Source organism: Anser anser, assembly GCF_964211835.1.
Source record: "Anser anser genome assembly, chromosome: 4".
Classification (NCBI taxonomy): Eukaryota; Metazoa; Chordata; class Aves; order Anseriformes; family Anatidae; genus Anser; species Anser anser.
In genome coordinates, this window is record NC_139724.1 from 74,076,853 (window position 1) to 74,098,605 (window position 21,753).

The following is a 21,753-nucleotide window of genomic DNA, read 5'->3' on the forward strand; positions in this document are numbered from 1 at the left end:
ACCTGTAGTCACTGCTGATGTGTTAGATCTCATCTAGCGCTACAGAGTGAAAAAAATCCCTTTCGTGTTACCAAGCCAATACTTTTTTTCCATCCACAGAAAGATTTTAAAGCAGGTTTTAAAAGTCTTTTTCACACTGCTGTTTGTTTCTCAGCTTGCTGCCGGGATCTAAACCTTCAGTGACGGTCACCATCTCTGGAATCCCAATGTGGCAGGGAGCAAGAGAAGGAGAAGAGTACATCTTAACCATTCAAGGTATTATCAAAAAACACTATTTTGTATATATATATATTGCTATTGCAGCAAGTGAGGTTGGAAAGTCACAGCCCTTCACATGAGTTCTGTTTCAACCACATGCAATCTCCATTATCACTTGGAGATTCTTATTCTGGTAAGTTCAAATCATGGCAATTTATTACCAGAGCAGTAATAGCATTGCTCTACAAATTTTAAAAGATCTGTTCTTTGTCACACTGAGGCACACCAATATACTTTTCCTTCCTTTTCCCTCCTTAGTTTTTGAGCCATCAGAGAAGTCCAAGAACAGTTTGGGCCTTCAGGACTGTGTGCTGACCATAACATTTCTTCCTGTTCTTACAAATAATGTACAAATGGCGGTAAATAGACATTTATGGCTATAATTGAGTACAGTAGAGTGTATAGTCCTACCAAGACATGATAATTAAGGATCAGAATGGGAGTCAGTACAGATTTTCATAATTAAAACAAAACAAAAGTGTTTTCCTATATCTCTTAAAGGCTTTTTTTCTCTACTTACAGATATAGCTAGATAAAAATGATATAAAGAAAAGTTTTTATTTTTTTTCTGTTAGTACAAAATATAAAGATATGCAAACACCAATGAAAGATATACAGAAAATATCTAAATACAGCTGAGTATGCTTGCTATTTTAAGAGCAAAGACAGTAGCAGCTCATTTTAAGATGGCATTTTATCTTTTTAAAAGAATTTCTGTGTCCATGACAACATAGGATGATTCGCTCAGGTGGTTCTTTACAGTGTTATAGTCACTCTACACCAGTACCAGTTGTTGGGAACAATACAGAGATCCTTGAAGTGTTTGGCCAGTTGGAAAGATACTGCCAGTAGAGCCTGCTGAAGAAGTCCGAGAGCACTGAGACACAGGAGCAAGACGTATTATCTCCTAGAAAGAACTTATGAAATTAGTGGACTTTTGATAGTTCTTGGAGTTTTGAGAAATGTTCAGATCATCCTAACATAGATGCTACAGCTATTACCTTCCTAGCCACCCTGAAAAGGACCTAAGCAGCATATTTCCTTGCTATTCATCTCAAAATTTTTTATCCCAGTCTTTTAAATACCGTTGTTAGTCTTTTCTTCCATCTTCTCTTCAATTTACCTTTCATCCCTCTTCTTCTCTATTTCACTTATGACTATCCTTTTGTTCTATTTCACCTTCTGTTTTCGCTTTACTTGCTTTTCATTTTGGAAGGAAAATATATTTTAATAATAAACATCCACTACAAGAAGAGATATTCAAATATTTACATTTTTTTTTCATATCTTCGTATGCTTACATTTTGGATGGCTGGTCAGCGACATCAAAGATCAGTAACAGTAACTATAAGTTGAGCAGAGAGATTCAGTGTTAAATGATGTCTATATACTTTCTTCCAATGGTTACTATCAGTACTTTACTAATGATGTTATCTGTTTGAGATTATAATGCACTAAGACAAATTTGGCTAGAAAGCCTCATGCTGAACTCATACTATTCATACTCACAGAAAGAGAAGACTTCTAGATGATCTGGGTGAGTTTTCTTATTAGAGCATTTTTAGCAATAAATTTTGAGCTAAAATCACCCCAAACTTTTAGAAATGAATCTCTATTTTTTCATTTCTGCTCAAGAAAATAAAAGATAAACAATTTCTGAAGACCTTAAAATATTAGACTCTTACTTTTTCAAAATTTAATATTTTGAATGTTCCATTTCTTCTTGCAAAACTTCCTTCTATTCTGTTTTATAATAAATGTTAAAAATTTTAAAATCAAAATCAACTTTAAACAGTAGTTTTATTTAAGGAAAATTTTAGAAATTCCTTCTTTTAGGTAAATCCCATATCCTTCCTGCGAAATTCTCTCTGTTTTAATGAGGTGGAATAGGAATGGCAGGAGCATTGATTTTGCCTGCCTTTCATTCCCTTTTCTTAATTTGACTGTGTTGGTTCTTTTTGCTTCCATGTCTGTCTCTAGTTCCAGTCAGGGACCCAACCCAATTTTCACAGGCTTGTGTCTTTGCTTATTAGCTCATGTTAATACAAGCAGGTCCAATGCCTACTTACTTCATGATCCAAACAACTGACTTCATTCGGTACCTTCTGCTCCAGCCTTGATTCAAGACTGGTATATAGGAGGTGGGTTTTTTTTGTCTCTGGCTTTAGTTATGTGTTTTGTTTGTTTGTTTGTTTGTTTTGTTTGTCTGTTTGTTTTCCAGGTATGACAAAGGAAAGCAGAAAGCAGGAAAGCAGTTGTGCTGTTGATTGGCTACCAGTCCACAAGTAGTCCATGAAAAAAGATCATGAGCCTGTTGTCAAATGAAAAGATAACACATTAGAAAACATGAGGTTATCTTTCAGAGAAATTTTTTTTCAGAATTATAAGATAATACGGACCATTTCTAGATTCCTTTAGGAAGTTCTTCCTGCAACTAGCTGATCTCACCTTTGGCTGCAACTGCACTGGTAGCAATGCAAAGATGAAAAAATACTCATGGAGACATGGTTGTGGAAGCAACCTCTCAATCAGACTTTTTGGTTTTCCTAATTCTAACCAAAAGATACCTTCCATTCTAAATATTCCTCAGATATCTGTCTTCTTGTCTATTTCCATTTCATTGACCCTCTATCTATTTTCAAACCTAATCTGAAAAACATATTTTTTTCTCTCCCATCATTTCTCCCCCTCATAACTATTATGATTTGAAATATAAGCTTTGTATCTTTTAATAGGGAAAAGTGTTTATGTGAGAAACTCATTCATGCAAACAATAAATATTGTGGTGACACTTCCCTGAGGCCAGGAACTTGTAGATGCATTTATTTATTGCTTTATTTATTTAATTTATATATTAATTTATAATTTATTTTTTATTTAATTGCTTTTTTATTTAATGCTTTTTGCATTTATCCATTGCTTTCCTTAATTAACATTTTGAAGACAGAAAATTCCTGCTCACGATGATGTCTTTGTAAACTCAGAATGAAAAAAATGTTCTTTCCATGGCAGTACTTAAGTGTTAAACAACCTCCTAAACTCAAATCATTTTCAAGGAGAGAGAAAACATAATAATGGAAAAGACGAAAAATATTTGATTTATTTTGAGAAAAGCATTTACACTGTAGACATTTAAATGCATGGTTACAAAGCTATATTCTCTACTTAACTGACAGACAAATGCCATTGCAGCAGCATTTGTGGCAGATTCAGTGATAGAAGCCATTTCCCATAAGTACAAAGGGGATAGGAGGGTTGCTTTCTGCATAAAAAGGGTTTTTTTGTGTGCTGACCTTTAGTATTATGAAAAAGACTTACAGAACTCAAATAAATAAGCTCAGCCTTCTTCTCTATGACTTCTGACAAATGAAGATTCTGCACATACCCCACTGGAACCTGATTTCTACCTAAAATGATAGAATAGAAGGAAGCGCCATGGGAAAAATGCAGGGGCCCTGTCCGTATGACATGTTCTCTGGCTTTCTCCTTGGAAAAGGAATATTTCATTTTTATGCAAAAGCAGGGCTGGTTTCCCCTCTGCCTCTATTCAGCCTTGCCACCCATTCTTTCAACAACAGACATTATTAAAAAAAGAAAATCATATAATTAGCTCCTGTTTCTCAAAAGAAGTTTTAACTGAGCTACACCAACTAACCTTTTAATCTTTTTTTTTAATATCTTGGGAGCAATGATGATAGCATAGTGTTCAACCAATTCACAAAAATATAATGAAGTAGTTAGACTATGTCTTATATTCAGGCTCACCAATATCATGTGCTTCTATGACAAATTTAATGTACAAGTTTGGTCAGCAGTAGATTGCAGTACCTTACTATATCACTTCCTACATTACCAAATATACATCAATATTCACATGAGACATCTAGAAATTGTTAGCATCATTAAAATTGCTTCTCTAACCCAGTAGATTGGTCAAACAATATAATCTGAAGTATTTGCTCTGTTGGAAAAATAAGGCATTACTGAAATGTTCAAATGAAAATCTAAAATCTAAACCCAATATTTAATTTTAATCAATATTTAATCTTCTACTTGAGTTTTGCTACATTTTGTGAAAATTATAATTCTAGATTTTTCATTCTCAATTTCAGTTCTTGGACTTCTGTTCCCCTACTGCACATTTTTCCTGATAAACTGCTGTTTCTCCTTTTTATGACATTGTTAAACCCTGGGATATAGCCAAACAATTTTTACCTTATTCTCTGAAAAGAAAAAGTTTTAAGATAAAAACTATCAAAGTAATAGAACTTCCTACAGAAGAAATTCCATTTTTTCTGTTGGCTTTACTACCTATAGTAAATTCTGCAGTAGTCTTCCACCCCTATCTCCCCTGCCTGCTCAAGGCCACCTAATGTTAAATCATGTGTCAGTTCTCTGAGCACTTTGATTTTGTTCTACCAGTAAAGATAACTTCGTTAAATTGTGATGTTCTGAAAATGTCAGAAACATCTTTAAAGTTTTCAAGAAAAATCATACTCCAGAACTGAGCCTATTGTAACTAGTTTTGATTCACTTGGAAGTTGGTCTTGCTCTGTTATACTCTTCAACATCCAAGACACCAAAGCTGTGCTATGTCTCATGAACAGTTGCTATACTTAATGGAAAGATAGGACAAAGCACATACACATGAAATAAAAATGTAGCGAATGGTGGTAACAGACTTCTACAATAAGACACGCTGATCTTTGGGGAGTGATTGGTGTTCTTCTGGATCACATCCTACAATGGCTGATGGAACTGGAAAACAAAATTGACTTACAGCTAAAGACACTGCAGGTAGATATTTACACTACTTTACGAGGAGCCTTGAATTGTTCCTAGGGAATCAATGGAGTCACAAAGGAACATCAAAAGAGCAGTAGAGAGTGCTCATTTAGAAATCTAAGCCCTACATGGCATACAGACTAGGAGTGGTCCTTGGAAAACACCAGTGCCAGGATTATTTTGAACAAATACCTTTGACAAATACGTATCTATGAATTGTAGGTTTGTACATCTGTACCTAAGCTAATCACTGCATACCTTTTTTACAAATCCTGGAGAGAAATAAACACTTCCTCTCAGACTGAAAGAGTCAGCTAAACCAGATCAGATGAATGACACTATATCATTGCCTCTTTCTCTCTATGGATTATAAAGACAATAAACAATTGCAAGTATCTCCACATGATCAGATGAATTCTCCTCTTCTTTCTCCTGTTTTCTCCATATAACCTTTTCACATATAAGAAGACACAGTGTTCCTTACTTAATCCCCTATTTACTATCAAACCCTTTGCGTTTCAAGCTGGTATAGAGCACCTCAAGGTGATTCTCCTTTATACCACTTGCAGCTGTGCCATTTTTGGTGAATACAGTGGGCATCAATATTCTATTCTACAATACAGTGTAAGGAAATATTCAATATCATCTCGAACCATCAAGTGTCAGTCAGCGGATTTCTTTGATCCCATTTGAAAAGACTTTTCTGAGAAATGAGATTGAGGTGGCAGCTGTACTGAACATTGTATAGCTGCTGCACTTAAAGGGAACCCAGTGGTAGAAACAAATCCAAGTGTCTGTGCCTTTAGTAGTAACAAAAGCTACTCTACAGAAACAGTCAAGGTTAAGGCTACGGAATAAGCAAAGCAATTTGTTAACCATCTATTCTTCCCCACTTCATCTGATTCTGGCTACTGTCAGCAAGAGAGGCAAACTGATGAACCTACCAAAATGTTAAAAGTTTTTTTTCTGGCTTTGGCAATTATAATTATTCTTAGTTTAGGGCTTTCCAATTCACCTTAAATATTGTGGAAAAAACCTGAAATGTAAACATTAACTGTCTCTCTCCCAGATAGATCATTAGCAGCAGAAAATGTATTTTGACCACTGTGTCTGACACCATGAGTCTTCACTCTGTCTTCAAAGCTTGAAATCTGTTATCTAAAGCTATAGAATCTTCTTCAACTGCTCTCTGTGAGCAATCTACCACGAGAGGGAGACGGTGCATCACCCAGGGTAGGGGTGGTTTTGCCATCTGATGCAGAGCTACTGAACTCCATGATTTAGAGGGAGGGGTGGGAGGGAATACTCAGTTTAGAGCAGGAATTCACCTGCAGTCTTAAATAATTATAAATAGATATAATTGTAATGTGTTTGTTTGTTTGTTTTGTTTTGTATTTTCATAAGAAAACTGCTTTACAAATATCACGTCATCTAATTCTTACAACGTTCCAGCAAAGGCTTTAGAGAAGTAGTGCTAGTAACTTAAATATTTGACTACATAAATTCAGCAGTAAGACCAACAAACTGAAACTCTGTCTTAGCCTTATGTCCTGATTTTCCTTTTTGCCCATTATTTTTTCTTTTCTTGCCACATGAAATTCATTTGATGGTAGAAAAAGAAGATGTGTTACAGAGCTACCCATGTATTTGAATAGAGTAATTCAGAAAGACAAGTGACTGATTATAACTGCACATTGCCCTGAACCTTTACTGGGATGTAGACCTGAGGGAAATTCTGCCCCTCTCCACTTTGTACTGAACTTGTTGGCTGTGTTAAAATTTCTCATTTCCTTCTGACACAAGTGTGAGAAGCCAAGGGCAATACAGAAAAGGTGATGGCATTTATTGGAAACATGCAAAGAGTATGCAAACTGCTTGCTGGTGTTCAAATTACCAGCAATTTAACACATCTTTCTAGCAAATCATCAAACAGGCTGAAATAATTTACTCGCAGCCTTGGAGAAAGAAACCTTTAATCAAATGTACTTCTCAGAGAATGGCTATGACCTTGTTTGTGGTTATAGTTTATTTAAAACATAGGTGAGAAAATCTTTGCCATTTGTTGTGTTTTTATTGCTGCAGAGTATATGAGTACTTATGTACTGAAGTATTGTTTTTGAGGGTATTTTCTTCCCAGGGATTCATTAAAAACTCCTTGTTAAAATGTTCCACATGCTTGACGCACTGTAGCAGCTAAATACAGTATACAGTCAAATTAAAAGCTATACACCCTGGGAGACAACTTCAATTTTACAAAAGGGAAGGCCAAGGAACAAAAAGGTTCAATGAAGGGTAAAAGTGAAAAGTTAAAACACATAATTAATTAATTTCTGCAATCTGCTTATTATATCTACTCAAACATACTGAAGCAACTGTAGGAGGTGAAGATTGTAAAGGAAAAGGGAGAGACATTTATCACCTCCTTTGTTAGCAAAGCAGAAAGCCCTCAATTAACTTCATCTGAATAATGGAGGAGTTGCATTTTAGCACTCACTCCTTGGCTAAGCTAAGAGGATGATTCACTTCTGAGAATGGACAAACAAAAAAGAGGCTTCTGGCATTTGACAACAGGTCATGTTTTAATTGTCAGAAAAGTCCACAGTAGTACTGTAGGAAGACACACTTAAAAAACTGATTATTCAGCTGCTTCTTACAAATTTTATCTGGATCAGTTTTATATCACATTTTGTAATGGAGACCTAAAATCTTTTTCCTACAGAAGTGAATGGTAAAAACAAAGCAAAACTAAGGCATAGAGAAAAATGACCTCCCTGATTTCACGAATCCAGCACCAGAGGTGGCAAGAAAACCTACATATTTAACTATTCAAGCGGTGTCTCATTTCCATGAACCATGTTAAATTACAACATACAGGGAGATGTACGACCTGATTATATATTGTTACTCTCATGCTACCTGGAGTTGGTGGCAGCAACATTGAAGACATTCATGATCTCTAGGGAACTGGGATGAATAGTCAACTCGCAGGTCACAGGTTCTGCCCAGACTGTACGCAGATTGGTGCAGATTCACTGGGGAATGTACCCCTAGCTCTCTCTTCTCCATGGATCTGGGAAGTACAATTGTTATGCCTACTCTCTAAAGAAATAGCAGGGACAAGGGTGAAGTGATCACAAAGCATTTCCAGGTCTTCTGACTCTTGTAAGTGCCCTGCAGAAGGAGCTGGGTTGGATGGGATATCAGGATCAAAGACATGCCTAGTAAAGCACAGGCTAATTTATACTGCCTCTCTGGTAAATGCAATCAGCTAAAAAGCTACTGATAAATGCCATTTGTTCAAAGCTAGCTTATTACTTTTACATTACTCTCCAGTGCAGTCATACTCTGAGCATGGAAATCATCCATCCATGCAAATGTGAATGTCTAGTGTAAGCAGCTTGTTTAAACACTGTCTGTAGTCAAAGGACAGCAACACACATTTTCAGTAGGCAATTCATCCTAGCTGAGCTGCAAGCCTAAAATAGCTGGGATGAGGACTTAGATGACTCTCTTAATTTGGACATCTTACTTTTGTATAAATTTTATTAAATGAGATGACTTCTACTCCAACTGACAGCCTGGGGAAACTGGTGAACTTTCACAATACGTGAGGCCAGTTCTAATATCGCTGACCCCAGCTGTGTTAAGGTTATCAGCTTAGCTGAAATATTGCAATGCTAAAAAAGAAACAGTAAAAAACATGCACATATACTGAGGTAGTTTGTGGAAACTGGGAAATATTCTTATACTTTCTGTGGCTTTCAAGATTTAGTGTTCATGTTTTAGTTTTTTCCTGGAAGCTTTAAAATCTAAAAGGCAGAGAATATTTTATATTAACATGACTCTAAAATGTAAGGTTTTAAGGAAAAGTACAAGGAAATTTCTACTGGTTTTTGAGCAAGGATAACTGCAGTATACAATGACAGGGATGTGGAGAACATCCTCAGACATTTCGATGTTCTGTGTTAAAACAAAAACACAGAATCACAGAATCACAGAATTGTAGGGGTTGGAAGGGACCTCAAGAGATCGTTGTGTCCTACCCCCCTGCCAAAGCAGGTTCCCTAGATCAGGTTGCCCAGGTAGGTGTCCAAATGGGCCTTGAACATCTCCAGAGAAGGAGACTCTACAACCTCCCTGGGCAGCCTGTTCCAGTGCTCCGTCACCCTTACTGTGAAGAAGTTCTTTAAATCAATAATGACCTGTCCGTAGACACAAAGTATGCTCAAGCTATTCACTCCAGCCCTGTTATCTATTTCAGATATATTCAGATATTCAGATCCATTTCATCGTGTCAACACCATCACTTTTGTAGATATCTGCATCTGTGCAAAATTTCTTCTAAACTCGGTCTCTCTCAGCCAGCACAAAGGGATTGACCTTGCAGGTGAGATGGGCAGACAACACTCCTGTCCTAGCAAAAAACTGTAAAGATGTTTCTTACTGCATATGATCATTGTTATAACTTTTTTTTTTTTTTTCCATTGAGAACCTCCTGCACCAAACACTTCTGTGAAACCATCTGACCATCTGCAGCTACAAACCAGATTTCCAGTTTCATGTAAGTAATGGACATAACTGAGTTACCTGAAACAGGTAGGCTAAAGTGCTGCCCTTGTAACAAAATAAAAAGCCTTTTATATTTTATGATAGTTCAGTTGGGAGAGACCTACAAAGGTCATCAAGTCCAACTGCCACAACAGTTGTCCACAGCATCAAGTCCAACTCTCACAGCAGCAGAAAAACATTAGAGCTATTGTGAGTATGTCAGAGGAAAGGGAACTAATCCCTTCACCATTGCTATATTTCTCCTGAAATTTGATACATTTTCCACCTTTGTCCAGGCTCAGTTTAACTCTCTGACATGATGGGACTCCTATTACTTGCTTTAGCACTGCTGTAACCACCTCTTTGGAAAGCCATTGCACAAGCCAGCAAAGCTTTTGCTGTCAGGTTGACGTGACCTTCAAATAAATAAATGCCAGAATTTTATTGCACTTGACTCACCCTCCTTTTCTTTCCTCCAAGGATTAGGTGTTGAGGCCACATTTAGGAATAGAGATTTAGGTTGTGATCTAAAGGAAAGGTGGCCGTAGACTTCAATAGATGCTGGATTAAGTCATCATCTTGTACCCGTTCCTTTTAGTTGCTTGACAGTTAAAGTTGATGTGAAATATCCTAGTGAGGCAAAGCTTGTAGGAAAGAGCAAATCAACCTCTCTAGGTCTGAAACAAAAAATATATGTTGTAATAGAACAGGGAAAAGACAGAAGTGATGGAATTGCAATTTTCTTTACTATCAAGATTAATGCTACAGAGATTCACCTAAAGGTAAATAAGACCTTGTGTGTGTGCTCGCTTTCCTTTTTCCACTGAACCATGAGGCAACAACAACAGGAAAAAAACTGAAGGGAGAAGTCTAAGGACTAGCAGAAAAGGGAACATATCTGTCACAGAGATAGCCGGGGTTGGTTTTCTGCTGTGTTTTGCAGTCACTGGGGCAGCCAGGTGAGGTGACAGTCCCCAGTGCTCAGCTCACAGCTAGCTCAGTTCTGACATGATGGATAGCTGGGCTCTTCAGCAAGGTCAAAAGAAATTTCCATAGCACAGATGGGAAAAATGCCGAGAGGCTGCTTCATTGCAAAACATTTTTTTAAAAGTCACACAGGGGAAAAGAATGATTTATCCAGGTGGGATGTATTTCTGCAGCATGATTTCTTGTATCTGGCCTGAGCTGTATTGCTCACCTTTCAGAGCAATAGAAAAGGAAAGGCTATGCCCAAAGCACAAACTCTGTGAGGACTGGGTCCTAAACGCCTTTCTGCTTGGTAATGAATTACAAGTGGATGGAAGCTCTCTAAAGCTGAAGGGACATGAAGACCAAGAGATTAGTGGTATATTTGACCTTTTCTGTTCATGCTGTCTTCCTCAGGCAAATTGTAGGCTTTGAGGTTTGAAGACTTTTGTCCTCAAGGCATTTAGCTTGTTATACTGCCAGAAGAAACAGGTAATGATCAATCTGTGTGGCAGCAGGAGGAAAAGAAAGAGAAATGGTGTGGGGAATGTTTCTGCTGAATCTCTGGATTTTAAGAAACACTCCCTGGGCCTCGTTTTCAAAGTCCTTCAATTTCAAGAGGTTCACATAACATAAACTCTTATGTGTACCACAGTTTGGGAAACTTTCATCTATTACACAGATTCTAATGATGGTAGGAAGCTAGATATGGCTGCCTATTCCATCCTGTTTTCTAAGAAGGAAGTTTTCCCTTCAGTCATCAAATGCATAAAACCAGAGCAGTTGAGCTGTATAAAACTAATGGTGTGTGTTAGGGAAGAAAACACAGGACGGTTTGGGATTTACCCCTTCCCTCTTTGGAAATAAAACATACAGAAGATCCCACACATCAGTTTAAAAATGGTTAAAGAAGAACATGGAGACAACCATCAGATGGTAGAAAATGCAGAATAACTTTGTTTGTAAGTTCTTAGACTCACAGAATATCCTGAATTCGAAGGGATCCACAAAGATCATCAAGTCCAGCTCCTGGCTCCACACAGGACCACCCAACAATCAGACCATGTGTCTGAGAGCGTTGTCCAAACACTTCTTGAACTCCAGCAGGCTCAGTGCCATGACCAGGACCCTGGGCAGCCTGTCCCAGTGCCCGACCACCCTCTGGGTGCAGAACCTTTCCCTAACCCCCAGCCTGACCCTCCCCTGTCCCAGCTCCATGCCGTTCCCTCGGGTCCTGTCGCTGTCCCCAGAGAGCAGAGCTCAGCGCCTGCCCCTCCGCTCCCCTCGTGAGGGAGCTGCAGGCCGCCATGAGGCCTCCCCTCGGCCTGCTCTGCTCTGGGCTGAACAAACCAAGGGACCTCGACTGGTCCTCATATGTCTTGCCCTCCAGACCCTTCACCATCTTAGTAGCCCTCCTTTGGATGCTCTTTAATAGTTTTATGTCCTTACAAAGGCTAACAACAAAACATAAGATCCTGCATCAGATTTGTACCTCACTTATTTGTATCTCTGATATTATATTTAAATAACTAAATGACCACCTGACATTCAGAAATACACAGGACACAGCAGCTATTAATAGTACTCATTACTTTTTTTTTTTTCCCTTTGGAATATTTTAGCATTAAGATAAATCTCATGTAAATGAAAGAATGAAAACTGAAGTGTGCTATCACAGAAGTACCATGACCTATTTCTGTTTTCTGAACTCTTATTTTCTCACTTACTTCCTTCAGAATACTTCCCAGTTTCCAACGTATGCTCCTGAAAGTTATTCTTGAAAAATGTTTTCAGGATCAGATACTGGGATAATTCTTTCTCTGCAGTAGTTATCAAGTCAATTAAAACTAATCCGCTCTGCCCTAGCAGAAAAAAAAAAAAAAAAGGAAAAAAAAAAAAAGAAGGAAAAAAAAAAGAATAAATAGCAGTTTGCAGACTAAAATTCCAGATGGTCTCAGCAGTTTGTTTTCTAGTTTCAGATGTTTGCCTTAGGCCTGCGACAGCCACATCTTATTGTGTACTTTCACTAGTGACCATTAGGTACAGAGAGCACCCAGGCAGTTCTGGTCATTGGCTAATTATTGCCACAAGAAAAACCCAGCTCTTGTGCCCTCTCCCACTTGTGCATAATTTATGTTAGTGCACAGAAAAGACCTTGAGTTAAATAAGAAAAAAAGTCTATATTTTTCAAGAAGAAAAAGTAATTTTCAACATGTGGGGCCAGACCCAAGAAAACAATAAGGTCAGTGGGGCTCTGGCAGAGTCACTGTATGGTTGTGAGAGGTACTGAAATATCCTGAAGTTCTTTTATTGCTTTCTAAGGTAAAAGATTATGTTTATACCTCCACTTCCAACTTTCTTGTGCTACTGCTTCTTCACTGTAACAGCCACAAGAAGCTGCATGCCTAAACAGCACCAATGAACAAGGCTTACAGGACCTATTCTCAGCTCCCATCTTGGTTTGCTGAGCAAAGTCAAGCAAGTCACAATTAACTGCCTGATTATAAATTAGGTGTTGCCACACCTGCCCTGCAGGGGTAATGTCTAGAATAATTGGCATTAGAAAAGAACATCAGGATCCTTGGATGAACACTATAATCTTATTGCCAAGTATTGTTGAGAATAATAACAGAAGGGAGCCTGAACAATCATGGTTGAATTCACATGCATTTGACAATCCAGCAAAACAAAGTTCAGGGGTGTTCAGAGCTGGAGCTTTTGATTGAAAGAAGCCCTGACGAGAAGTACCTGGGGGTGTTGGTAGATGACAAGACCAACATGAGCCAGTAATGTGTGCTTGCAGCCCAGAAAGCCAACTGTATCCTGGGCTGCATCAAAAGAAGCATGGCCAGCAGGGCAAGCAGGGCAAGGGAGGTGACTATCACCCTCTGAACATCCCATCCCTGGAGGTGTTCAAGGCAGGGTTGGATGGGACTTTGAGCAACCTGGTCTGGTGGGAGTTCTCCCTGCCCATGGCAGGGGAGTTGAAATTAGATGATCTTTAAGGTCCCTTCCAATCCAAACCATTCTATGATTCTATTTCATTTACTTCTAAAGAATAAATTCTGGAATAAAATGTCGTCTGAGCTAGAGAATTGTGCCCCAAATTTTGTTATAATATATAGGTTTGAATTGGTAGGTTTTGTTGTTATTACATTCTATTCTTTCATCTTGATTTACCACCCAGGTGGCATTCGTCAACTCCAATCTGCATTTTTCAGTGTGATGAAGCTAAGGCAAAATAATAATAAAAACAAAAATGTCCACAGCTGCAGTAGGGTGTAAATACAGCCCTCCAAGGAGTCTTCCTAAACTATTAGCAGTGAGTTTTATATTGTGAGGAAAAAATCTCCCTTCATCAGGTGGTGATCCTGCTCAACCACATTGCTGGCCTGTTGCCTTGTTGATATGGTGCAAAAACACTGCCCTGGCCTCTGTGCTAGTTTTGAAATAATGGTGCTCCCCACAGTCACGGAAGTCTCTATATCTGAAACCATGTGAATCTGTCTATTATAGTAAAAATCAGTAGGTAGCCTGTAACGGGATACCTGCAACTTTTTAAATACAGGACTTGATTTGTCTAGTCAATAAAAAACAGAAGTCAATAATATTCGTCCACCATCCCTGTGGCACTTGGAACAGAGGAATGGCACATATCACAACGTTCAGTAATGTTGTGTTTAAATTCTGCACATTCAGCAACCTCTAATATGTCCTAGTCTGCTGACACACAAAACAGTATGCCAAAGGCATTGGTGGATTGTAATCACAGAAGGAAAGTGATGAAAGAAGAGAAAACAGCTGAGGACATGTCCCTTTGCAAGCAAAAAGGTAGTGACAGCCATGAAAAGTTAGAACAAGAAAAAGACAGAGAAAATCATATCTGGTAAGAGTACAAAAGGATATGCAAGAAAAAAACTAACACAAAAATCCAAGTAAATATGGCAACCTTCCAGCTCTCAGCAGGAGAACAATTCAGAAAGCATCATAGTAAAGAAAAACACACGTTACTTTGAGCAATTTTTTTTATATGTTTTTTTTGTATTGCCATGGTTGTAAATACAGGAATAACAGCACGCAGCTATTCATGCAAAAAGCATATTTGACTCAGCTTTGCTTTCTAACTTTTTTTATTGTACAAGATGAGTTCAAGAAAGTAAAGTGAAATAAATTTTAAACTACACCAGAACTGAGAGAGAAGCATATAGGTGATTCAAAGTGACATCTGTGGCACCCCAAGAACTGCCACCAGCTGTGGTGTTTCAAACATAGGAATTTGAGGGATCAAAATCTGCCAAAGGCCAGAAGCTGTGTTAGCTGATGGAAATCCAGAGTCTATCTAAGGAACTGAGCTAAAAATCTGTTTTTGTTGTTCTTGTTGCTCGTTGTTGTTGTTGTTGCTTTACTATATTTCATATGTCTCCAGCAATTGGAATATCTTTTATCTGTTTTGTTTTTCACACATGATATACCATGTAGTATCTCCATGTCTCTACGCATTGTTTGTCATGCACTGAAAACAGTTTTCAATTTGTATTGATCTTGTGGGACTACCACTATCACCAAGAAAGAGATGAGGCAAAATGGTCATCACATGGAATGATACTCTACCATGACAGTTACAGGTCAGTTATGCAAACCTGGAATTCAGGAACTCTAAATTCTAATCCTAAATCAAAAAAAATAACAACATTGATTGGCTGCTTCTTCTACCTCGTGTGTAAAAGGCAGGCAAATCACCAGAGAAAAATTTGTTATTTAGAGCTTGTAAATAAACTGTGAGCATTGGACCCATAGTTCTTACTGTTGTCTTCAAAATAATTCCTGTGGAGAAATAATTAGCATGATAAAGACAGAATTCTGCTTGTTTTTCTTGTTTCGCAATCACATATTCTTGATAATGTCTCATTTTTATTTTCTTTCTTTTCTTTTCTTTTCTTTTCTTTTCTTTTCTTTTCTTTTCTTTTCTTTTCTTTTCTTTTCTTTTCTTTTCTTTTCTTTTCTTTTCTTTTCTTTTCTTTTCTTTTCTTTTCTTTTCTTTTCTTTTCTTTTCTTTTCTTTTCTTTTCTTTTCTTTTCTTTTCTTTTTCTTTTTCTCTTCTCTTCTCTTCTCTTCTCTTCTCTTCTCTTCTCTTCTCTTCTCTTCTCTTCTCTTCTCTTCTCTTCTCTTCTCTTCTCTTCTCTTCTCTTCTCTTCTCTTCTCTTCTCTTCTCTTCTCTTCTCTTCTCTTCTCTTCTCTTCTCTTCTCTTCTCTTCTCTTCTCTTCTCTTCTCTCTCTTCTCTTCTCTTCTCTTCTCTTCTCTTCTCTTCTCTTCTCTTCTCTTCTCTTCTCTTCTCTTCTCTTCTCTTCTCTTCTCTTCTCTTCTCTTCTCTTCTCTTCTCTTCTCTTTTCTCCTTTTTTCTCTTTTTTCTTTTCTTTTTGTTTTTCCATTCAAAAATGCTATGTTGAATTATCTTTCAAAAGAGAGGAATTAACTTGGGAAAATGGGAAATCAGAAGGTTTTCCAGGGCTAGGACAGAGAGTCCATTATGAATGTCTGCAGGGCCTTCCTGAAGAGTGTGCAGGCTGGAGAATTTCATCCTTATCTAAACTGTTTCCAGATTGACAAGGGTATCTTGACATTTCCTGTAAGGACCTGGCCACAGCCTAAGTAAGGACTGCTGCATTATTTTCCTTTTTAATTGAAATTTAATTGAATACTGTGCTGATAAAGCACGTGATTGATTAATGCTTCTTGCTTTCGTGCCATGGGTACACGTGCCCTGAGATTCTCTTGCTTGCTAAGCAGTTCTCCTGGCTGACAGCGCCAGTGTGACATTTCCCTTAACTCTTTTTTTTAATTGTTTTGAATGGCCTTTCCAGAAGCCTGTGCACCATTTAGAACCTGCTTTTTTGGTTTTTATTGTTTTAAAATACTATAAGCAGGGAAGGAGTGTATATAGTCATGTAATCAGGGAGGCAGTGAGGACTTAAAGGATCTTTTCTCCACTTCCTGCATGATCTAAATCAGTCATTTAGGGCCAGGAACACAAAGGGACTCAACTACTGTGATGGACTTGCAGGCATCTAGCCCCAAATGCATCTTTGAACACTAGGTGTTCAGACCACATGATGGTCTTGGAAGGTCCCTTCCAACTGAACTATTCTATTCTGTTCTGTTCTGTTCTGTTCTGATCTGTTTTACCCTATTCTATTCAAAATCTTCAGCGAGCTGGCAAACATATGGAACACAACCAGAGAGTTAGCCCTCTCAGAAGTTTTTTGGGGGGCATATGCATGACTTGCATATCATACATATCCACCTTGACCAAATTATTTGTTTACCTCTGTGGTTTATATGAGATACAGAGGAAGGAAATAAGATGGATGGAGGTATATAATTGCTTCCCAAGATGGAAAATTAAATACACTAGAATTCCTCAGCCTGGAAAAAAGCACTTAAAGGAGAAATTTAGAAAACTATGAACAACATGAAGGAAAGTAAATAGGGAAAAGTTTATTCATTTACACAGACAAGGAGGGCCCAAAGACATTAACAGGCAGCACATGTTAAATAAACTAAAATTAATGAACTGCAGAAATGATTGCCACAGAATGGAAAAGAGGCTGAAAATAGAGATGGATTTTTAAAAGAGAATAGCAAAATACCAAAAAGGAAGGTATTTCAAGGCCTATTAAACAGAATCTTTGGATTCAACATCTGTCTCAGAAAAAAAACTGATTTACACACAGACTAAATTTATATTCATTACTGAGGGGGTGTAATGAGTAAAGAATATTCCTGGATGTGTATATATATATATATATATATTTTTTTTTAAACTCCTTCCTAAACATTTTTCAGAATGGGACTGGACTTTCAAAGTAAGTAAAGCGAAAGTGTTGACGTGCATGTCTGCACTTCCATTATATCCAGTGTAGATGCAGTCAAAACAATGACTGAAATGTGGAGAGGGATTCAGCTCCCACATCACAGACACTTTCACTGGATGTGCTAAGTAACTCTGTAAACTCTGGAGGGTGCAATTCAGTTATCTAAGCACAGGTTAGTGGTGTCTTAGAGGTCCTGTGAGTATAGGCTGCTTTCTGGCTGTTCCTTCTGGAGCAAGTGGGTCTCCAATAGGTCCTGTGTCATGTCTGCCAGTCCCATGCAGGTTGTCTATGACCTATGGATATAGTCTCCCTGTGTTTAAACATATAATTAAGTCTTGAATTATTTTTACTGGCCCTTGTGAAAAACAAGATAGTGGAATGAATAAACTTTTAGTTTCATTAACCATTCCTGTGTTTTCCTCTGACTCCACTTCAAAACAATAAAATGAATAATAAAGTCATTGTCCTGGGCTTTGTGTATTATGCTCTTTGGGCCCAAATCTACAGTAAAGATCCTATAATAAGGCCCAGATGCGTACAAGTAGTTAGGTATTCACAACAGCAAGAGTGAACCACCTAAAGGCCCTAGTAGATGTCACCCCAGTCATGGTTATGAGCAATATACCCCATATAATATGCTCATCTAGCAGTTTAGATGTTGAATTCCTCTCTTTGCCAGGAAGGTTGGAGTTAAACACTGCTAACTTGGCTCTGTGCAAATGACTAGTGATATGGGAACACAAAGCAACTGTGGTGGAGATGTGTCTTAAAATCTCAGTAGGGTGTCAGTATCTATACTGCTCCTGTTTATTATGCGAGCAAACACAAGGGGAACATGTTTTTAAATGCTGCCCCTTGTTTGTTTTTTGTTTCTTTGTTTGTTTTTATCCAATTGTATTATGAGACATTTTCTTTCTTGTTGCTTGTTCCTTCTGTCACATGCACTTCATAAACTGGCCCTAAATCCAGAATAACTTGTCACAGGAGGATCATTTAGCACATGGGAGTTTCACAAGAACACTTTGCTGGCATCATCTGTCCTATGAGTATCCATGTACCCACATTTCCTGGCATGCTACCTAACCAACTAGGAAATCAGTGAACACCAGCTGCAGCATAAATCCTCTGAAGGCACTGGCATTCCTCAAAATCAGAGAAAGTCTTTAATTTATCTCTAAAACAAGATCTAACTTATTATCTGATGATTGAGAAAAAAAAAAAAAAAGAAAGAAAAAAAAAGAAAAAAAGAGAAAAAAAAAAAGAATGGTTTTGAGTCACAAAGTTGAATCAAGTAACGTTCCACTTCCTGAGTGGAATGAAGTAGGTTTGGAAATCAAAGCCTTGTATCCTGGCATATAATAGAAACCAACACATAAATCTAGATTTTCTCATCCTTATTTTGTTCCTAGATGTTTTCTCCTCTTCTAACCATGCTTCTTTCCCATCCTAGTAAAATGTATTTTATTTAACCACAGAATGAATATAGATCACTTTAATTTCTTTCCTGCATAATAGAACAAATCATAAAGATTTTTAATAAAATACACACAAAAAGGAGGGCAACAATATAAAAAAGAATACAGTTAATAGGTCAGACCCTAATGTATTTTTAAATCTTTGTAGTTCTGTTGACTGCAGTAGCATGTTCTTGACTGATACCAGCTGATAATTTTTCCCCTTCCATTTAAATTTTAAAGGAGGTAATGGAAACATTGAACTCAAAGCTTGATCAGATAGTGGAACAATTTGCTTAATGGGATAATTATGGCTCCACTATGACCTTCCAGGAAAGCTGAGCTGTGTTTACAGTTAAATGAATGCACAGACTTGTCCTGATCAGTGCAATGTACTGAGCTGAATAGCTCAGGAGTTACAGCTCTGTGGTGCCCAAATGCTGCCACGCGGGCTATGTGTGCATAAATACGCGTGTGCATGATTGCACTCCCCACCAGCGCTCTTATCAGGCACCTTGTTTCTGCAACCAATAGAAGTGCTGCAGTAATCGCCATCCCCATTCTGCCTACATTTCATTACATCCCATTCTTTATGCAGCAGGGAATAATTGGACTTAGTAGTTGCCGTGAAACCAATTTTTGCTTCTTTTCAACTAGCTTCCTGTATGGCTTCTTGCCATCAGCAGCACATTTGGATGCCTTGGCTCATTCAGGAGCGGCACACTATTCTCCGCAGAAGTACTACTACATGCAGGATATAGTTGTGGTGCTCCAAAGTGTACCTCAGGAGTTTCCAGGTTTGTAGCTAGCCCCTGTTTAGTACTGGTGATGTGTGTTGGATGTGTTGATTTCTGTACCTTTATACTTATTGACTATTTCACTCAGGCTTGTGTGTGAGGAAGGACAACGGATAACTTTAAAAGTGTTTTCCTTTCTGTTGCATAGTAGATGAAAACAGGATAATAAGAAATGAAAAGGACATCTAGGTATATTAACTATGGACAAACAATTAGGAAAAAAAAAAAAAAGACTTTTTATTGGTTGCCTTCCCTACTGACTGCCTACTGACTGGCACTCTCTCCTGATCTAAATTCTTTGGAATTGCATTTTTACAAAGGCTCTGTCAGAGAAGCTAAGTCCAAAGGGATCTTATTAATGCAAAGTAATTTTATTTTAATATCAAAAGCAATCATAACCTTAGATACTGTCTATAATTATATGTGTGATATAGTAGTTTTCTGTAATCTTATTAGTCCAGAATAACTGTTTATATATATATATATTATTTTTATATTATTTTAATTATATTATTAATTATATATTATATATATTATTATATATTATATATTATATAATATATTATTGTATTATATAATATATATTATATAAAATATATTAATGTATTAATATATTATAATTATATTATGTATTAATTATATATTAAATATTTTTTAAATTCTTTTTATTTAACAGTTTGCATATACTCTTCTTGTTGAAGAGCTGCTATGTACCCCTGTGATGCTTCTGTGTCCCAGATGTTATAAGGAGCAGAGTCTGGGAACTGGGAACATTTATAGGGGTCTAGAAGTAAGAACCCAAGTACACCAGAATAACAATATTTAACTCATGGACAGGCTACGAATGTTATGGAGAAGGAGGAAATCACTTATTTTCAGATATAACATAAGACTTAAAGAGCAATCTCATGTTTAGTGTAGTTTATTTGCTTTGTTTAGCATTTTTTATGGCTTTTTGACCATAAACTGTTGTTTATGTATATGTTTATATATAATGGCAGATAGGGAAGCTCTGGCACACATAGGTGTAAATTCACTTAGACATAATTCTTCATGGACATGTCTTCTTATTGAAAAAAAGTGTTCATGCCCATACCAGAAATATACTACAGACAAAATAAACATGTTACTGGGTGATGATTGATGATGTCACTTACACGTTTATTTATATATATATTTTCATATACAGATATACACACTCTACAAAATACTTTACCTATAACAAATTCAGAATAATCTTTTTTTTTTTTCCAAACTTTTCATAAAACACTTTAATCCTGTTGACATGTCTTGAAATTTGTTGTTTCTTTTCAATTCTCATTCTTTTTTCTTCTGTCCTCAGCAAGGTAACTTCATATGTGACAATCAGAAGAAAACTGAAATACCACCTGACTGTGCTTATCTCAGTGTGTGTATGACCTCGGTGGAAAATAAATCCCAGCAAAAGGCTGGTCCTCTTCCAGGGCTGGTTCAATGATCTGGTTCAGGCCACCCAGCTATATGACTTGATAATCTTGACTAGTTAAACTATCACTTCCAAACAGACCTACAGTAGCTCCTTTGGTTTATGTAACAAATAGAGAATCAAGGCTTAGAAATTTTGCAGTAACATGCATGAGGCACTGGAACAGGCTGCCCAGAGAAGCTGTGGATGCCCCATCTCTGGAGGTATTTAAGGCCAGGGCTTTGAGCAACCTGGTCTGGTAGGTGGTGTCCCTGCCCATGGCAGAGGTGTTGGAATTAATTGATCTTTAAGGTCTCTTCCAACCCAAACCATTCTACAAGTCTATGATATGTTCTTATCTAGTTTGCCTGTGACAACTAAAGAGACAGCTGACAGTGGAGGAGAGTATGGAAGGATGCCCTTGCACAGATGGCTGCACAGTACAATAGCCAGACACTGCCCACAGGCTATACTCCTTTCCCTATCTGATGTTTTAGTATTTCATACATGATTCAGACCTGGGCTTCCCCTTCTCCCCTAAATTCTTCTGATTTGCACACAGAGCCTGAAATACTGTGCGAGTTCTACCCAACTTGGAGTTTAGAGTCCCAACATTTCACTCCTTTTA

At 37.5% G+C, this 21,753-nt stretch overlaps 1 long non-coding RNA gene across 1 annotated transcript; it reads right to left on the bottom strand.

Moving 5' to 3' along the window:
- Positions 1–1,612: 1,612 nt before the first annotated feature.
- LOC310898294 lies at positions 1,613–12,273 on the bottom strand. Its single transcript, XR_014583182.1, has 3 exons — positions 11,538–12,273; positions 10,051–10,268; positions 1,613–2,569 (listed from the first exon to the last, which is right to left on the bottom strand). It is a non-coding gene; the product is annotated as an uncharacterized lncRNA (long non-coding RNA).
- Between the last annotated feature and the right edge of the window lie 9,480 nt (positions 12,274–21,753).